Here is a 16852-nt window from a genome sequence, read left to right as displayed (position 1 = left end):
GACAATATACATCACCTTTCTGCCTTATGCACCACAAAACCATTCTCTTATTAATAACAGTTTCAGGCATAGTCATACTGGACTGTATCTTACATGACAGGCATCACCCAGTACTTACTATAATAATTAACTCTGAGGTCACTGCATATTGGGAGAAATAATTTTCCCTCATTGCTGTGACTGCTCCCACCCAGAAATGCACCTTTGAGTTTTGATCAACCTCCTCTGGAACTGATGACAACCCACATAATTTTGACATAAGCACTGAGCAAATTTAAACCCCAGAAACAGAGCAGTAGCTGTCTCTTCTGGTACTAGATGCCACTTCCCAATCTAACACCTCTCAACTCTAAGTTGAGGAGAAAAAAAGGGCCCTTCTTTTGTGCTCCTCTCTTCTCTTCTGAAGAGGAGCAGAGGGTCCATGTTGCACATTCATTCCCTACTTGAGACCAAAAAGAAAAAAAAAAAAAAGAAAACAGATTTGCTAACTTCACCCCTTAACAACTTGGGGAGGCTGCCCATTTTGTCCTACCTTAGCTATTCTTCTGCCCACAAACTAATTTTGTGTACTGAGTCAATAAGTAATTACATTACTGGGAGAAGAGGGGGCAAACAGGCTAAACTATAATGCATACACAACTGAAATTAGGTAATTGTCAACTTATTATATTAACAGTCTGGCAAAAAACTATCACAGTTACAGTGCTTTTTTTAATAGACATTTGATACAATAGGTTAGAAGTTGACTAATTACTTTGCAGTTGCATTATCATTACAATTAACCCTATTTACCACCAGTTCTCTGAATGATGTAATTTCACACTACCTCTATATTTTCAATATTATGGGACAGTTAGACTTTTTTTGTGTTTTGGGGGTGTTAAAGTATTTTTAAACAGTAATGCTTTACAAATATATTTTTGATAGAAGAGTACTTACATGTATGAAGATGCATGTAAACACCCTTGTTGAAAAGCAAAGAGTCAGAAAACACATTTGTGCATAAATAACCTTTAGGATATAAAACACTGTTTCCTGCACAATTGACATTTTCCATTTATATGTTTAAGATGGTAAACTGAAACCTTTCTAGGTTCATAGGTGATTACTTGTTAATGGCCCTAGGAGGGCATTTTAAGCCCAACCATATTTTCTTATTTAAAACAAGTGAACTGGAACAGTGAACAACAGTGTTCTCTCAAAGCACCAGCACTAAGAACATCCGATATAAATAGATTTAAAGTGCTAGTGCCTAACATACTTCCTTCTAATAATTACAACTTGAAAAAAAAAAAAAAAAAATGTAAAGATTCATGTCTAAAAAATAAATAATAACTACAGCTCAGCTCCAAAAAAAAAAAAAGTGTCTGTCTCTTTCTTTCATCATACATATACTTTATATATATATATATAAAAAAAATATATATATATATTTTTTTTAAAAAACATACATCCCTAAATTAACAACCTCCAATATTCCAAACTTAAACCCTGAACAAGTTTTCGCTGTCCATCAAATCGCTCGATAGCATTATTAGCATCTTTTTTTTTTCCCTATACATGCATGTGATCATCCTATTCCTCATACTAAATTAGTAGTTCTACATTCTCTCTGATATTGTTATGCTGTATTATATATAGTAGACAGTAATGTCAACTATCATCTCCCTCGGTATCCCCTTTCCCTAAAAAAACAGGCTATTTTTCTAGTTCTTCCTCTCAATCATCTCTTTCAGGCGTCATATAAATGAAACTTGTTCAATTGGTCAAGGTCCCCTTCCATAATATAAAAAATATCTCCAAAATAAAATAAAATACCCAGAACAGTATTCTTCCAATCCAATGGATATATATATTCCTTTTCCCAGTCAAATACTACCAGGTAAAAAATGGATGCATGCCCCCCATAGCCACGCCTTGCCTTAACCTGAATGTGGTGTTCCATAATTATTATATATAAGTATATTCCATCCAATTCCCATAAATCCCATAAAGTCTTTTCCCTTCCCATGGGATTTGATTATTGAATGCATTCTTCTCTCTTGTAATCCTCTCAAACCATCTCCCCTGGAAAAAAAACAGATCCACCACATCAATTGATATTTTCTTATTTGTAAATGAGTGGATGCATTACCAAATGGCAAATAGTGTGGTCTGGCCATATTTTCCATTTATATATGATAGGATACTTTACCCGAGGGCATATAGCTGTGCTGAGGGAGCAGATTAATTACAAGCTGCCTCTCTCCATTTGAGGTATAGGTGCCAGTCCAGTGGAACATTTCCAGTTTCCCCATCCACACTGGACCAGGTTGTGGTTCAATTGGGTCAGGGAGGAACTCTGCTTGGGATGCCTGTTCCACAGTATGGATAGTCTCTGAGACACATACCTGTCCCTTTAACATATTCTTTTTCTATTGCAACCAAAGTTAAGGTCCTTTGATGGGTGTTTCTAATGCTGTTAGACTTACAGACATGAAACAAGTCCATCAGATGCTGCCCTAGAGGCCAGGCATAGAATACCTCTCGGAGTACAGAGATAAGGTTTTGTGGCAGTCTGTGGTTTCCATCTTGTATTCTTTTTTTTTTTCTGGAGAACCTCTGTGGTCATTCCATTTACAACAAATGCATGGTAAGGTCACACAAAAGGAGCACTGTACCAGATGATTCATCTTATGAGGGCTGAGTGTAGGGGGAGAATTACATCTCTGGACCTGGACGGCATGCTCTTGTTTATATGTTGCACAATGTGGAATGATTTCCTCACAATAGTAGACACATGATGGTCAAGTCACTCTCCACATGTGTTCCCAGTTCCCCAACTACTGAGTAAACTCTTAGGGGTCTATCATTTGTGTGGTAATTTGCAGGGGTTGCCAACTTGTCAAAGGAAGCTATTATACATTTTTTTTAATTCAAATTTAGGCCATGATTCTTGCACTAATTACTGGTTTGCGACAAACCTTCTTGAAGGATACTTGTATCCTTGAGGGATTCAATAACTCGCTGAGTTTGTCATCATCAACAAACATGGTCAACCAGAGGCCTTTAATTTTAGCTTCGACTTCAGAAAAATAGATGCCAAAAAGGAGAAGCCCCAGCACTCTGCCCAGTGAGACTCCACTGATGACTAGTCTTTTTGTAGAGGTGAAGTCCACTTTTCTGACTTCCTGTGTCCTATCTGTGAGTTATTTTGCTATCCAATGGGTGACACATGCTTTGATCCTAGTTTCTTGAGTCTGTTGACAATACCCAAATGAGGAATAGTGTTGAATGCCTTGTCTGGGCCAAGAGAGGCAGTGTGAACTGTTTTATGTCCTCTCAGCCATGGCTTTGTTGACTTTCTTGAAAAAGTCTACCAGGGTGAGCAGGAGTGATCTGCTCTTTACAAATTCAAACTGTGTTGTATCCAGCATATGAAGATTTCCCATGTCTTTAATTATATGATGATTTTTTTTCCATGGCAGTGCAAATGAGATCAGTCAGACTTATGAGTCTGTAATTACCTGGGTCAGTGGATGGCCTGGCCTTGTGCAGAATAATAACTGTTGCAGTCCTCCAGTTGGTGGTCTCCAGCTTGGAGACTAATGCTAGAGAGCTAGATAGGTCTTGTTTCATGCCATTTAGAAGGTATCCTGGGATATTGTCAGGCTTCATAGATGCAGTATTTTAAAAGTCCATTTCAGTTTTTACAGTATTCAAATCAATATTTGAAAATTATTAGAATAAAGTAATTTGACTGACTTCACTGGTACATAATTTCTGCCAACAAATAAGTGAAACAAGCTTTTTAGTTATTAGAAATTTCTCATAAACAGTGACATATATTTAAAAAAGTTACAATACCAAGTAGTAAAGAAATAAAGTCCAAACCACCACACTGGTAATAAAATCGATTCTTTTTACTTCCAACCACAACAGATGAGCGCTTTCGTCTAATGGATAGACTTCATCAGATGAAAGCACTGATATCATGATACACTTATATATAAAATCACAAACAATTAAGAATCCATTAATTATGATTTAAAGACATACAGGTTCAAAAACCAAATATTCAATTTTAAAAAAACGTCCCAGCTTTCAAGACTTTAATAAACACATATATATTCTATATACAAACTTTAGTAATATAATTATTCAACTGATAAAATTCAAGTAGTAAAAATGTGCAACAATTTTAAAAAAATATGTAAAAATTTATAATCTTTTGGTTTATTATATACTTTCAGCTTTTTTATGTAGCACAGATTTTATACTGATATAGTCATTTAAACCTGGTGGTGAGTTTGAATTCAGCCTGAGCTGCCATATCAGCTCTTTGTATAGTAGATGGTTCTTGAGGCCCCCCCCTCCCTTGTGCAAACCATACCTAACTGTGTCAATAATACCAAACTTGAAACTGGATACACCTGAACATGCAGTGCTGTGTTTATATAGAGCATTGGTCTCCCTATGAGTTCTAATTTCATATAGGTGTTCATAAATTCTGTCCTTGAAGGGTCTCTCGGTTTTACCAATATAATATGCCATACATGTAGTACAGATAGCAATATATACTAACATGTTGGATCTACAATTCTCCTTAACAAGCTTCACCACACTTTTGAGACTATTGTTAAGTCTAATGGTATCCTCGGTCCATATAAAAGAACACACACTACATGCCCCGCAAGGTGCAGTTTTTTTATATGGTAATTTCCCTCTTTCTCCTTGTTCCAAGAGTTTCTTAAAGTTGTTTCCTACCCTATATGTAAAAATGGGTTCTTTGCCTACCCTCATCTAAACATCCTTATTAGTTTTCATAAGGTTCCAGTTGTTTCTAACTATGTGTGTAAAAGTGTCTGAAAAAGTACTATATTCAACAATACAAGCTGTGTTATATTTAGTTTTACTGTCCTGTGTACTATAGTCCTTAGTAAGCGAGTGACCTAAAAGTGCTTTATACTTCTTACCCCATTCATTCTTCACTTCTTCCAACATCCCAGAAACTAATTCCATGGGGTATTCCCTTTCTACAAAGCATTTACTAAGAAATGTAAATTCTTTTTCTAAATCCTGAGGATCTGATGTCATTCTGGCTATTCTTACAGCCTGTCCCTTGATTAGACTTTTCTTCTGCGTAAAAGGATGGTGACTACTAAAATGCAAATAACTGTTGCACCATGTAGATTTCCTAAAAATATTAGACTTGAAACCTTCCTTTGTTTCAGAAATAGTCACATCCAAATAATCAATACTTTTATCATTCATAGTATAAGTGAATTTCAGAAAGCTAGTGCTGGACTCCAAATAACCCATAAAATGATGTAGTTCATCCTTAGTACCATCCCACAACACAAAAATATCATCCAAAAATCTTAGATAAAGTCTAATGTTGTGGTAAAATGGTGAAGGGAAAATAGTCCTGTTCTCCCATTCCAGCAAAACGAGATTGGCATAGGTGGGGGCGCAAGCTGACCCCATCGCAACCCCACTAATCTGCTGGAAGAATTCTCCCTGAAACTGGATGTAGTTGGAGTCCAAAATAACCTCCATCAATTCTGCCACTAAAAGAATACTGTCAGTGGATAGTTTTGAATATTTATATAAACTGTCACAAAAATATTCGTGTCCTTCCTTCCTAGGAATACAAGTAAACAATTCCTTTACATCAATGGTGAGGAATAATATTCCTTCGCTCCATAATTGTCCAGTGATCTTACTCAAAAATTCCCACGAGTCTCTCAGGAGGTGTGGGGTGTCAAGAACAACCTCCTTAATTTTTCTATTCACAAAAACAGCCAAAGGATGCGTTTTAGAATTTTTTGCAGCCACAATTGGCCTCAAAGAGGGAGTAACCAAAGACTTATATACCTTTGGTATACCAAAGAAACTTGGAATGTTAGGGTGTGTCTGCTTCAAAAAATTGTAAGTTTTTAAATCTATTCTTTTCTCTACAAGATATTCCTCGAGAAGTGAATCAATCCTACCATAGGCTATATTAATTTGATTAATCGACACCAAAGAATAAGTGGTACTGTCCATTAAGATGTTAGTAATAGCATTATTGTAGTCCTCCACATTAAAAATGACTATACCCCCACCCTTATCTGGTTTCATAATTCGTAACTCATTCTGCCTCTGCAGGTCCTGTAACAAAGTATTTTCTTCCACTGTCAGGTTAGAAATAAACCCTGTTTCCTTACTACCATATTTTTCATACACTTCTTCAGTTACCATCTTTTCAAATAATAAAAGGGTGGGGTGCAATGGAGGGTTGAATACATTATGTCTCACAAGGACACCTTCTTTGTTGTAACTATTGACCTGAGAATCCAGTCCTTGATTAAGTAAAATATCTAAATTAAGCTTTCTCAAATATAGTTTTAAATCCACAAACAGTTTAGCTAGATCCCCCTTGTATGTTTTTACAAACTTGAAACCCTTGGAAAACAAATTAAAATGTAATTTAGTCAATTTATAATTAGTATAGTTGAATATTTTGAAACCTTTATATTCAAAAAGTATATCCAAATTATCAACATTTTGTATTATCTGGTCCCTTTCCCTTGATTCTTCCAGCTGTAGTGTCTGTCTGTATGTCCTGGGTCTGGTGGAAACCTGCTCTTGTTCGCTAACCTTTCTGACCTCCTGGGTTGAAAAAAATGCTGTTCACCCTCACCCCCAACTTAGGGGTCTATCATTTGTGTGGTAATTTGCAGGGGTTGCCACCTTGTCAAAGGAAGCTATTACGCATTTTTTTTAATTCAAATTTAGGCCATGATTCTTGCACTAATTACTGGTTTGCGACAAACCTTCTTGAAGGATACTTGTATCCTTGAGGGATTCAATAACTCGCTGGGTTTGTCATCATCCACAAACATGGTCAACCAGAAGCCTTTAATTTTAGCTTCAACTTCAGAAAAATAGATGCCAAAAAGGAGAAGCCCCAGCACTCTGCCCAGTGAGACTCCACTGATGACTGGTCTTTTTGTAGAGGTGAAGTCCACTTTTCTGACTTCCTGTGTCCTATCTGTGAGCTATTTTGCTATCCAATGGGTGACACATGCTTTGATCCTAGTTTCTTGAGTCTGTTGACAATACCCAAATGAGGAATAGTGTTGAATGCCTTGTCTGGGCCAAGAGAGGCAGTGTGAACTGTTTTATGTCCTCTCAGCCATGGCTTTGTTGACTTTCTTGAAAAAGTCTACCAGGGTGAGCAGGAGTGATCTGCTCTTTACAAATTCAAACTGTGTTGTATCCAGCATATGAAGATTTCCCGTGTCTTTAATTATATGATGATTTTTTTTTCCCATGGCAGTGCAAATGAGATCAGTCAGACTTATGAGTCTGTAATTACCTGGGTCAGTGGATGGCCTGTCCTTGTGCAGAATAATAACTGTTGCAGTCCTCCAGTTGGTGGTCTCCAGCTTGGAGACTAATGCTAGAGAGCTAGATAGGTCTTGTTTCATGCCATTTAGAAGGTATCCTGGGATATTGTCAGGCTTCATAGATGCAGTATTTTAAAAGTCCATTTCAGTTTTTACAGTATTCAAATCAATATTTGAAAATTATTAGAATAAAGTAATTTGACTGACTTCACTGGTACATAATTTCTGCCAGCAAATAAGTGAAACAAGCTTTTTAGTTATTAGAAATTTCTCATAAACAGTGACATATATTTAAAAAAGTTACAATAACAAGAGTAATTTAGTTATATAATTAGTAATTAATATAATTTGAGTCTGCCATGATCTGGTAGGTTTGTAATGGGTCCACTGTGAATAATCAATTATGCTAACTTAATAAATGTGCAATTATTTGAATCCAAAACATCTAAAAACCTTGGGAAGGTGATAGAACAATGACATTCCCAAGGGTACACACACACACACACACACACACACACACACACACACACACACACACACACACACACACACACACAATGTAATGGGGGTAAGCCCCATTGCACCCCTGACATGGGAGAAGTTCTCAGATCCCGAAATTTTGCATGCGTGCATATATATATATATATATATATATATATATACACACACACACACATATATATATATATATATATATATATATATATATATATATATAAACATGGGTGTGATGATCTATCAAAAATATAACCTATCAAAATTAAAAAAAAAAAAAAGAAAGGACAGACATTTTTTGCAGAGGGCAGGTCTCACCCTGCATCCATTCAACCTCACTGTTAATTATATACACAAGCCTAGAGAGGAGGAAGAAAATGAGGAAAACACAAAACTCACCTTCTTGATCTGATCTGAGTGAATCCGCTATGCTAGGATACCGTCAAGTTTTAAGATTCAAAACTAAATGCTGATCGACTATCTGGTAACAAACAGTAGGGCTGCCCTTTTAATAAACATGAACAAAAATAAATAACAAAGCAGTAATGCAAGCATCTTACCTTTCTAGCTCAGAATATGTGGAATCACTTTTGTACTGCAAGTCCTGAAAAGAGAAAATACTATTATAAAAAGGGAAACTGCAATGTGACCACATAAGGCAGCCATGGCAGCACTGCGTTGCAGTAAGTTTCATTTAAAACTAGGTGTTGATATATTGTAATACTGTAAAAGAGGCATGGCCACTTTTTGATATTATAACTAACTAATTAATTTAGATCTTAATAATAATGTGTCCCAAATTATACATGCCAATATAATACAGTACACAACCTCTTTCTGGTACCCTGGTTAGCTGGTTGTTTAAATCTTAGTGTAAAATCGATGAATGCAATTCTTAGTTCCAGCTGGAATTTACCTTTGCTTTAGACATGACTGGTGCACTGGAAAAAGAAATGTCCAGTCATTGACATCTAGTACTTACCATCTGACTTCCTAACTATAGATCAAAAAACAAACAAAAAAAAAATTGAGAGAACTATAAGATATATATCAATATACTATTCTCTTTGTATAGGCTTTGAAATGCAGCCATATTAAAGGAATGTTCAGTAACCTTCAGTCAAGAATACTGATAAGAATAAGATGTGCTAACAGAATGTGCAGTACATTAAGTATAAACAGGCTTGGGAACCAAGGTTAAATAGGTGTGTAGAAATTTGCAGGGTTTTGGTATTAGGAGATACTTCAGATAGAGCAAGTCATCTAGTTTGCTTGGACTGATAAGCAGAAAGTCATTGCAGTGCAGTCCACAGAAGTAGTTACAGAAACTTGAGAGGAAATGCAGAATTCACATTAACTATCCAGTAATCCAGAATATTATTCAGGACAGAAGAAATAATTCTGACTATAACACGTCAGAAACTATGGACATTAGAATTCAGTCAGCACTGTTACTGGAGACAGTAAGATTTGATTTGGATATTGTTGACATCTATCGCCACTGTACATAATAAAACATTCTTAATCAAACTACAGTGTATGCAGACTTTTATTCTGAAAGGTACAAGAAGATTTGGCACATAAAAGAGAGACTGGCACCTGTTCAGCAGAGTTCTTAATTAAAAGATAAAAACATTAATTCCAGTTATTTCTAGTTCATTCCAGTATTCTACAGTCCTTTCAATTCTTACAATGGTGAGCCATCATCGATGGGGATGGGGATATTTGCATAGCCCTATTGGTCTGATTATAAGGTGTGATCTCCACTATATACTTGGGTGGTGTGTTTGTTTCCTATATTAACAAATCCCCCCAAGTGTCTTGATAATGCAGGTGTTGTCATCCCTGTGGCAGCAGTGTTTGATATGTGTTGCTACTGTTTGTATTATACTAATATCACAGCTGGAGTCAATGACTGCCCACATTCTGTAGTCCTTCAGTCAGCTAGGTGGACACAGCATGTGCATATCATCTCTGATGTCTATCACTTAATGTACAGGAAAGCATCTAGCAGACAGCTCTGATGTATGGACCTGATTACTGGACCTGAGATATAGGTCACATCACACATGTGATACACTGGTCTACCCATTTGGTGATTTAGCTCTTTATGGCCACAAATGACAGTGTTCAGTGAATACCTCAGTGTGTATTTGTGTCAAATGCATGATCTGGTCAAGTACCACAAGATTATACTGTTGTCATCATGCATGCCCTCAATGACCTCTTTGAGGACATCAGATGTAACAGATATGATGTAGCATTCACATTTCAACAGGTCTGTTGTACATAGCTGGAAAATGACTAGTGTACATGGAGAAGAGGTCCATGATCACGTTAGTCTACCTCACAGCTGAGGAGAGTCAGGACATGTTTATACATGCATGCATTAGGTGTTGTCCCCTCTACTCAGATGCATGTTGATGTACACCCTTATGTAGGACTATAGTCCATGTGGAGAGTGTGTTGAAATGTGTATTCAACCTTCTCAGGAAGGAGTATATGCTGAGTCATGCCATAGGTGATCTGTGATGTTGTCACAGGCCATTGCTTCCATGTGATAGGCCTGGATGAAGGTAATATGGTGCATACTGCCTATCGTGATCTGGCCTAGGGTTTTGACACAATCCCCCATGCAGGTATCATTGAGAAACCTTCCCATCTGAGGATTAATCCTTACATCAGTAGATGGGTAGCCAATTGGCTCACCGACAGAACACATACTGTGAAAGTTGCTTAATCAACCTGTACCAGTACAGTTGTTACCACTGGCAAACCCCAGGGATCTGTGCTTGGCCCTTCACAGTTTCGACTCTATTTCATGACAGTTCAGGCTAAAGTATATGGCCTTTGGCTTATAAAGTTTGCTGATTCTTGCATATTGGGTGTAATCACTGAGTCCACCAATGATGATAATATAATACAGGAGGAGCTAACAAAACAAATGAATGGGACAAAGGCACAAAATCTACAACTAAATGCAGAAATGTGTCTTTTATTATGCTGTCCATCTAAAAAGTAGAATTCCATGTTAATCAAAGCATTGACAACAGTCCTGCTATGCTGACACCCAGTGATGCCAGCACTGTAAGCACATGTAGATAGCACTCTGAACATCAACCACCAAGTGTCCACACTGGTATTGAAAGCCTATGTTGTGCACATCATATGTCATGCCATCATATTCAAACCTTAAGATTGTATGATGGGAATTGTAGCCAAATCCCATCAGAACAATAATAGAGTATAATGTTCTCTTTTGCATGTACCTCACCAGACACATGCAGCAGCTGGAGAGACCACAGGGCTTTCTCAGCAAGATGACACAGGGCCTACAAACTGTGCCATGATGTATATGGATAGAGTTAAGGTCATGTCACTGTAATCTGTCTGGTATAGGATGAGGTGACATCTGCCTAGACTCCAGGCCAGTGTCTGACCCTGCCCTGGTGGGAGTTCTACATATCTAAAAATATGATATACCTGCTGACATCAGCAGTGTCTGTTGAGGAGAATATAACAGTGTCCCACAAGCTGATGTAAAATGTTCTCTGTAATGTCAAACAAGAGCTCACTCACACACAGATGACTGCAGTGAGAATAAACCCCTACCTACCTAAATGCATAGACTACAGAACACAGTATTGTATGGAAGCGCCATGGCACAAGTCTGACTTGGAGTGTGTCAGACAACACTTTATAGCAGATGACATCAGCAGTGTCTGTCAAGAAGAATATAACAGTGTATCATATGCTGGTGTAAAACACTGTAATGTCAAGCAAGAGTTCACACACACACACAAACACGCACACACACACACACACACACACACACACACACACACACACACACACACACACATGCGTGCACACACACACGCACACACACATGCACACACATGCACACACACGCACACACATGCACGCACAAGCATGCACATGCACGCACATAAACACCCACACACACACACCCACACACACATACACACACACACACACACACACACACACACACACTTGACTGCAGTGAAAACATAACCCTTATGTAAGTACATAAACGACAGAACTCAGTACTTTATGCAAGCACCATGGCACAAGTGTGACTTTAGAAGGATGCAGGTGAACTTACAGTAGATGACATCAGTGGGCCATATGAGAGGCAAGATGTTGCATGGGCTGCATGAAATCATATGTAAGCATCTGCGAGAATCAAAATACTGTCAATCCATGGTATTACAGCAGTAATTGTGGGATACACACTACTGTTTAGACACACACGCACACACACAGTTAACTGCAGTGAGAATAGAATCCCTACCTATCTCAATACACAGACTACAGAACACAGTGCTTTACATAAGCACCACGGCACAAGTTTGACTTTTACAAGACTACAGGTAAACTTATAGTAGATGACGTTAGCAGGCCATATGAGAGACAAGATGTTGGGGGGCCTGCATAGGATCATAGCTTCATAGGAGGCTACTAGCCTAATGGCCCTAGGGTGTTTAGAAGCCTAGCTGTGTAAAAAACAAGTACCCCTATTGAGCATAGTTGGATGGTTGTTTTTAGCAGGTCTATATTAAAAGATCAAAACTTTAGTTAATTAAATAATTAAAGATCGAGCTTGTAATATCAAAACCTAAAAATCTCAAATGGCTGATTTAACCCAGGGAAACACTTCCATTGGCCACATGAAAAAAAAATTAAATATGTGCCCCCACACCCCCCTAACTAAATATACCAACTCAGAGATTGCTCCAAATTGGAGAAAAGGGCATAATCCATATAATGGCCAAGAGAAAGTTTCCCTGGGTTAAATCAGCCATTTGAGATTTTTAGGTTTCAATATTATAAGATCGATCTTGAGTTATTCAATTTTTAGCAATGTGATTGTGTGAGCAGCACCAAATGGCCCTGTCCATGAGGGACATAGATGCCACCCTAGAAGTGACTTTACAATCACACAACCAGTAGTCAAGGTTGCACTTGAACACAATCATTAAGGAGCACTGCTTCATGTGCAGTGGAAGCCTATTACAGAGGAGTGTGAATCTTTGGGGGATATATCTGTTTCCCCAGCATGATCTGTTTATGTCACAGGCTAGGTTGAGAACCCTGGGGCAGGCTATTCTTGTCCCATTTGATTTGCAGATGTCCAGCATTTCCAGAAGGGCAGGGTCTGAGACTACTGTGTAAGGAAGGCATAGGTCATCTACAAGCAGCCTGCATGATACTGAGTACAGTGACAGGTCTTTCAGTCTTTCCATTATATCATGTTTGGAGGCCTTTAAGTCTCCCAGGTCCAAACCTGTGTTTTCTCCAATTGCTGCAGGTGTCTAGTGAGGTACAGCCAGATGGGAGCACTGTACTCAATTAGTGGTCTAATAAGGGTAGATTACAGCACAGGTATGACCACAGTGGTCTTGGATGTGATCTCCATATGTATGATGTGCACAATGCAGGATGTATGTGCCACCACTATGGACACATAGTGATGAAAGTGTAGACTGCTATCAACATGTGTTCTCAAGTCTCACAACACTGTGTTTGAGCTTGGGGGCTATGTATATCATAAGTAGCATGGGCACTTCATTGGCAAAGGGGACAATGAGATATTGTATGCTTTAATGTTAAGTATCTGAGTTTAGCACTTATTTGTGTATGACAGCCCCTTCTGTTATATGTTACCATCACTGGGGGACACTATATTTGTGTATCCAGTTAATAGTCATCTGCAATCTTTAAACCACAGGCCATCTACTGTTGCCTGAGCTTCAGGGAAGTAGCCTGCAAACAGTTGAGGTCCCAGTACAGATCCTTGTGGCATTCTAATGGCAAGTGGCTAATGTTGGAAGTGCAGCCCCCAACTCTGAGAATGTGTGTTCTGACAGTGAGCCAGTTGTCTGTCCCTCTACTACTGTATGGCTTAATTCCCACATGGGAGATCTTCACTATGAGACATGAATGGGGACAGTGGCAAAGGCCTTGGATAACTCAGCATTGCTGGTATGTCCTGTTACCTCTCATCCAGGTCTTTAAGGTCAGTATCCAAGAAGTCCACAAGATTCAGTAAGCAAGATCTACCCATGCCAAAACCAAAATGGTTGGGTCAAGTGTGTTGAAGGTCACCTATGTCCCTGTGGATATGGTCCATTTGGATTCCTTAACATAACCTTGCAGATAAGACTTTTTAGGCATATGGGTCAATAGCTGTAGTTCTGCATGTTACCAGATTGATTTGCATAGCAAAGAACAATTGATATTACATTTTGCATTGTGGTTGATATATGTGTGGACAAAGTACTGAGACACCACGGTTGCAGTGATTTGGGGGTGGCAACACATGGATGTATTGTAAATATGTGACATGTTAGAAAAGGTTATGTCACACAGGAAATGGACAGTACACAGCAAAAATACAGCATATGTACATTTCCATAGCGTGGCAAGCGAGTTTGTGCGATGGTTAGCAAAGTGCATATGCATGCAAGATACACATGTTTTCATGCAGCTAAACAGTGAGCAAACGCAAGCTGCATTGCTAAAGTATGACAGTTAGTAATGAGTCTATGAAATATACCTGCTGCTTAAGTGACTCGGTGGCAGCACATGTTAATGCATTGATACATTCCTTTTTGGGGCCAGATGGTACTGCATTCGAATATAGGTGTATCTAATACTCTGAAATACTTTTTATTACAGAGTGATAATGCAATGACATAAATTGTGTATATGAGATGTATTGCTGTGTGTTGGCATAGTGCAGCTGTATTAAGCAGCATTTACACAGGGGTAACAGCACCTGTTTGCCACCGCTCATCATTGGTGTGCGATGTGCACCTCCATGCAAGCATGGAACCCAAAAATGTGATGGGATCCATTGCTTCCCCAGCAACTTATGTGTGCATGTGTGATTCTATTTTTTGACCGGATTAAAGGTATTAAAATAGGTTAGATAGGACAGTGGTGAAATGGGGAGCAAGCAGGGGAAAGAACAAAGGGAAAGCAGGACAGGAAAGTGAAGGATGGAGGTAGGAAAGAACCAAAGCTATCCATTTCATTAACAGACTAAATTGAACATATGTGCAAAATATTAACTGAATTTGGACTTTCACCTCCAGAGAGAGGGATAACCATAACACAATAATGTTGCATAGCCAATTGGAGTGAAATCAAGTATGTCAAGAAGACACATGTGCAAAATGGGAAGCTATGTATGGGATCATTTGTTTTGTGGGACAGGTGCCCATTAATTTTTTTATTTCAGAGAGAAAGGAATGTTGGGAAAGGGACGTAGGTATGTCTGGGTCAGGGAAGTTGGGTAGGTGAGGAAGCAATTGAAGACAGACAAGACAAACAAGACGAGAAAGGGATGATGATGGACACAAAAGGTTGGGGAACTCCATGATTGGGGTGAGGGTGGGGACATCACAAACCCATGGTCATCAAGCTGGGAGACCAAATCAAGTCCTCACCCACTGGACTGTCATCACTGTCACCTCACTCCACCACTGGCTGCAGTGCTTGATGTCTCCTTCTCCTCTTCCTAGTACTATGCAAAATGAGGGAGAGCAGCCTCTCCAACCAGTGTAGGCGTGCACCAATAGTGTGTCACACAACCCTACATACCATCCCTGGCAACTTGGTGTGGGTGATAAAATCACCATCTTTGCCACTGCTCTTGGAGGATGCCACTGGACCAGCAACCAGGGCAGGACTATCTGATGGGACAGGTAGTGCAGGGGCAGCAGAGGCAGTGCTGACAGGTTGGCTCCCAGACGTGCTGGGCATCAGAGCTGGAGCCGGTGGATTGGTGGGCAGGTCTAGCCTGTGGGGCAGGCCTACCTCACTGTGCTGTGGAGCATTTAGTGGTGTGGTACACATGGATGACATGGACACATTTTGATGACACATAAAATTAAAAAAATAAAATAAAATAAAAATAATTTTTTTTACAATAAAATAACAACATAAAAATAAATAAACTATTCATAAAATAAAAAAATGAGACAAAAATATTTTTATAAATATGAAATAAAATAAAAATAAAAATAAAATAAAAAAGCAAGATTAGGGTTGGGGTTAGAGAAAAAAGATATAAGATTAGTAGCTTCTTATGCCACATACAATTTATTAATACAATTATTTGATTCTATTATCTTAACTTTTACAGATAAGACTACCACCTCCTAACAGATGCACACTATACTACAGATTCCAGCAAATAATCCTGCACATGTCCATATATTGCACATATGGGTGTTCTAATTATTCAGATTACAGTTTACAGCAGGTCATTTGTGCCACTGGTATAGAAAATTTAATTTACTTTAAATATTATTGAAGAATTAATAGTATTGTATAGTTGGGAAGTGTGGTATTTGAACTCTAAACCTCTTACTAAAGTCTAATATTGTACTCTTGGTTAGTGCTACAGACTAGTGCATGTATACTTGCTTTTACAGTTCAAATATGCATGCTCAATTTGATACAACTCTATTTAGTATCAAAAAAGGCTATCTTTAACTTTTAATGCTACAATACCACTACTCTTATGCAGCGTATATACCACATGCTTCCCTCATCCTCACCAATCTAGCCCCGTGGGTTTGGACATTGCACTCCCGATCACTGGCAGCTGTGGAAAAAAGAACAGAACAGAAGAACATTATGAATACCAGTCTTGTCTATATTGAGTTTTCTAAGTCTTACAAGTACTCTCTGTAGTTCACAGGATCATAGGAAGTTACTAGGCTAATCACCCTAGGGCCCTTAGAAGCCTAGCCAAGTTCAACCCTTATTTCCATGATCAGCACCTATTGCCCAGGGTGAATTTATGTTTACCTATCCAATCGTCCAGACTGCATTTGAAGAGGACCAATGAGGTGCTCTGTTTGACATAAAGTGGAGTTTGTTCCAAAGGTGTGGTGACCCTCTGGGTAACAAATCTGTCCCTCCAGCAGGTTCTATTAATGTTCTTA

The 16852-nt window shown here is 38.5% G+C and overlaps 1 long non-coding RNA gene across 1 annotated transcript in view; it reads right to left on the bottom strand.

The window, feature by feature from the left end:
• LOC122808074 overlaps positions 1–16852 on the bottom strand; it is a 302624-nt gene that overhangs the window by 252328 nt on the left and 33444 nt on the right. The window contains exon 2 of the long non-coding RNA XR_006365780.1: positions 8429–8472. This is a non-coding gene — a long non-coding RNA (uncharacterized LOC122808074). The remainder of the gene's footprint in view (positions 1–8428; positions 8473–16852) is intronic.

The sequence above is a fragment of the Protopterus annectens genome, chromosome 8.part0 (genome assembly GCF_019279795.1).
Source record: "Protopterus annectens isolate FY-2018-M chromosome 8.part0, PAN1.0, whole genome shotgun sequence".
Taxonomy (NCBI): Eukaryota; Metazoa; Chordata; order Ceratodontiformes; family Protopteridae; genus Protopterus; species Protopterus annectens.
Note: the sequence above shows the minus strand (reverse complement) of the source record. Positions and strands in the feature narration are given on the sequence as shown.